The following is a 5,000-nucleotide window of genomic DNA, read 5'->3' on the forward strand; positions in this document are numbered from 1 at the left end:
TGGCTAAGTTCCAGAACTGCAATGTAAACAAAGATGCAATGTAAACAAAGAGAAAAAGAGAAAAATTGGCCCAGTGATCAAGTACACACACACACACACACACACACACACACACACACACACACACACACACACACACACACACACACACACACACACGTGTACATATATATATACATATACATACATATACATACATACATACATACATACATACATGTACACAAATATACATATATATACACACATACATACGTACATACACACATACACAGATATATACACATACACACACATACATACATACATACATATACACGCATACAAAAACACACACACATGCATATGCACACACATACACATACATCACACGCTGAATAGTGGTGGTGGTGGTGGTGGGGGGGATAATGGTGGTGATGAACTGAGGGGTGTTCCACAAAGCCGGTTTTATCACTTACCCAGCTAAGTTAACCCAGGGTTAGCGGCAACCCTAGGTTTTCCGTTCCAAAATGACCACGGCATGTAAGTTGCTATGGAAACATATGCTCTCAATCAAACCTGGTCGGAGCAGGTTTTGCGCAGGTTAAGTTTGGAAGATAACCCGGTTTTGCTCAGAGTAGGCTATTTAAACCCACGTTTATCGCAGCTTTTACGTGTTCGCCTATTGATATCGGAGCGCAAATAATTTGTGCAATTCACAGAGAGATTAATTAGACCACGGCTCGACATATTGTCCTTTCCGGATGACTTTTTGCTGGAGAGATATAGTTTTTCACGTGATTCTTTGATATAGGCCTATTTAAATAGCCTTCTCCAACCCTACATTGCAAATGTTACCAATCGTGGATCTGCCCTCAGTTCACTACAAACAATTTGCATAGCTTTCCGTTTTTTTGCGACGGGTAGCTTTTTGTACAGTGTAGGAGATGCTGAGCACATAGGCAAAGCTACCGTCTGCCGCTCAGTGCGTCTGTCTTGCGCTGAAGCGGTTGTTGCGTAACTTCATGGAGTTTCACCAACTTGCAGGTCAGCATTATCTACTTTAAGTGTTCCCAAATGGCTCCGAAATTATCCTTGTTGACTTTTCATCTGGGTGTTATATTTCAGGATTTCCTAATGTAATTGGGTGCATTGATGGCACACATCCAATGTGAGCAATACATTTCAACAGGGTGCGTTGCATTATGAACATATCATAGACCTCATATAATTGTTGTGCTTGTGCAAGATAGCTCAAAGTTTGTATTTGATCGCAGGGCAATTCGATGGGGATCTCCTAGGAGATCGAGGGTATCAATGCCTCCCGACGCTCATCACCCCGTACCCTAATCCCGCTCCTGGACCACAGACAACATTTAACCTGGCACACAGCAGAACCCGCGTTAAGATTGAAAATACATTCTGGATATTGAAGTCCAGATTCCAATGCCTACGTGGACTAAGAGTTTGTCCGGAACGGGCATGCGATGTAATTGTTGCATGCGCCGTCCTCCACAATAGCCACTCTGCGCAAAGAGATGCCTCCCCACTTTACCCGTTCCTCGAGGAGGAACACATTCGCAAATGTTTGTAAGGGCTGACAAAGGATGCGAGACCACATTTGCAGAAATCATTTAAATAAAAAAAAATAAAAAAAACACTTTTCTTCCATCATTTTTATTCTTTAGTTGCTGAGGGAGGAAAAAGAATAATTAGTACCTTGATCGGTAAAATATGCGGCCCGTTTCGCCATTTTGATCAGGATTTCCATGATCCATACATCACGTCTTTATAGGTTTGCCGTGAACGCGCACAACCTTGTGTTAACCAACCCCGTGTTGATTGAACTAATTCATAACCGGTGCTGTGGAACCGACAGCTCTGGGTTAGTCGGCACAGGATCGGACAACCTAGAGTTCAGCGTTAACTCTGTGTTTGTTAAACCTCCGTTCTTGGAACACCCCTCTGCTGCTGGAGGTGATGGTGGTGGTAGTGGTGTTTACAGTGGTGTTGATTGTGGCGGTAGTGGTGATGATAGTGGTGCTGAAGGTGGTGGTAGTGGTTGTGATGGTGGTAGTGGTGGTGCAGCATCATGATTGTTATAATCTGGCTCTGGCCAGCCGTCCATTAGTGCTTTGAGATTATTTCAAAACACTGGTTGTAAACACGCATTGTGTCATTGTGTGTCTTCCAACTGCATCATAACATTGTGCACACTGTGTGAGTGAATTTATTGTTTGACAGACCAGACGACTGACCAGTAGCCTGGGAACCAGACAAATCACAGCAGCTCATGTTTTATTTGCTCTGCAGATAATGTCTGGCTCCCCTCCAATACAAAATAATTTCTGTTGAGTACGGTATAGACAGACTGATCACAACCTAATATGAGGCGTGATAAATATGATGACGGTGCATACGAGTGCCGTAGGGGCATTTTCAACAACAACAAAATGGCTGCCGCTGAACGGTCTGTTGATTACGCTATCGAGAAAGTACTAAGCAAACTGTACGGTATATTTTCAGAAATGAATAAACGACTGCACTTGAAAGATGTTTTTCCATCGCTCAGTGGCAGTGCTGTGTCACCCGTTTCGTTGCTATGATTTGGAAATCGAAAATTCAATTGGCTGGCGATGCTAGCCAGCCAAAGTTGTGGATGTATTGTTATTTGTGTCTTTGTTATAGCTGATCCTCCAGGAGACACAGTGAGTTAGTTCAAGTCACAGCCTGAGACAATGGACATCCATATGGTGGCTGTCCAAAAATATCAATATGGTCTTCATCCAAACACTGAACAATGTCATTCTTCCACGCCTTCTGGCGCTCAGACTGTGGTTGTTGTTATGTAAACTGGATGGAGGACATTTAATCTTTCCTGTTGGAGATAATAAAAGAAACAGTTTTTGCTCTCTCAAGCTTGGTGTCTGCTGTAAAGGTCAGAAACGGTCTATGGTGCATATGGGACAAAAGAAAAGGAAAAAACATTTTGAAAGATTTGCACAATCCTTCTACAACTGTATTGAAACCAAAACATCCCTACGGGAGATGTAACATGTTGTTTCAGACATTCCAGAGCACAACATTTGTGAGCTTGGTGATATTATCCTTGTCTCTCTGACAATATTGTCTTGCGAAAAAGAAAGATTTTAGCTGCGGTCGGATGGTATGAGCTGATTGGTATGAATGTGTGCTTGAAGGAATCCATCTATTTCGGTTACATGGCTCCACAAACACAGCTGCCGATCAATCAAAGTAAAACCATAAATATGAACCTCTGTAATTCTTCTAATGAATTCTCATTCTCATTAGAAGAATTACAGAGGTTCATATCTATGGTTTTACATTGATTGGTCTGTAAAACCACTCTCTAATGAGAGTTCACCATTCATTCATTCATTCATTCTCATAATATTTGGATGATGCTAACCAAACCCAGGATATCAAATCCTCATTCAAACAGACAGGGTCTGCATTTAGCAACAGACCCTGGGTTGTCCTGCATTGAACTCAAAGTTATCGCATCCAACCCTCTAAAAGGAGCGTGCTAGTCGCCCTATCAGGTCCACAGCGAAGCATTTGAAGTTACACTGCTCTGCAATTATAATATCATCTCGACATGGAAAACCCTTGACCCTGACGCATCTTAAATACTCTCTTGAACTGGTATAATTCATGGGATGACACGTGAGCTGCTAGCGTGCTATCCCCTTCACCGGCCCCCCTTCTCCACCAAAAACCCCCTTTTTCCAACCATGATTTATCCTCTTTCGCTCCATCAATATAAATCCATTTCACCTTTCAGAGTACCGCCTGAGGGATTCGTTACCCGAGCATTGGCCTCCAAACCCCCCCTACACACAAACACACCACCCACCTCCCCACCACCACCACCACCTCACCCCACCTCTACACTGGGGGCCCCCGGGGCGAAGTATCTATAATTCATCTTTTATCTGGGCCTGGCAGCCCGCTTGGTGCTGGTCGCCCACTTCACAGGGCAGAGCCCACCGCCACAGAGCACTCCTTTAATGGGAGCTGGTAGGGCCGCCGGTGTGCTGATTGCAATCCAAGGTAAACAGCCCTGTGGTTTAACATAATCAGGGTGGTGGTGGTGGTGGTGGGGGTGGGGGTTAAGGTGGGGATGGGGGGTTAGGGTGGAATCGTTGGTGGTGGTGGTGGAGGAGGGGGGTTTCCCAGTGAGGCAGGCCAGTTGATAAGTAGGTCTCCGGTGATGACTAGGGAAACAAGAGCGCGTTGCCAGATTGGCGTCAGCGTTCTAACATCACACAGGAGGGGGGCTCTGTAGTGATGGGCTGGCGGATTGGCAGCCATGATGATGTGGAACGATGTGGATCTGTTTGTGTGTGTGCTCATAGGAACAGTGGAGTTTGAGAGAGAGAGAAAATGAGGAAGTGAAAGAGAGTTGAAGGAAAAGAGAATGCGAGAGAGACAGAGAAAGAGGCAGAGACAGACAGACAGAGATAGAATTCATTCATTTAGTCCTGGAGCCAATTATTGTTATTTTTCCAACGTGTGCAGTTAGCCGTCAGCGTGAGAGAAGCTGGAAGCTAGTGAAGCTACCACTCAAAAAAGGCTTGTTCCAGTAATGTGAACCATTCTGTTGGGGGTGTAACAGGGAATGCGGAGAGTTGGTATAACTGTGTTTAGCCGTGACTACCCGGGCTGCTACCTACTTATTGTCTTGTGCGTTTGGTTGCGGCACATGTGTTGCTGACAAGCTGCTGTGCTATCTGTCTTCCACACGTCATCGCTCTGCTACCGCCAGCGACATCAAAGAGGGCCAAAGGCTGGGCTGACCAGAAGCACCCCAGTCTCTTCATTCCAGGGGAGTCATGGGAACGCAAACTAACCCAATCACACGCTGCCCTCAAATACCTTAGTACCTAGGTGTTGTTAGAAAGAAAACGACTTGCTGTCAAAAACTGTTAAGGAAAAATGCATCAGCTTCTGTTTTAAAAATAAAAATATGAACTATTATTTTGAAAAAGTATCTCCAG

Source organism: Micromesistius poutassou, assembly GCF_964030765.1.
Source record: "Micromesistius poutassou genome assembly, chromosome: 8".
In the NCBI taxonomy this organism is placed as follows: Eukaryota; Metazoa; Chordata; class Actinopteri; order Gadiformes; family Gadidae; genus Micromesistius; species Micromesistius poutassou.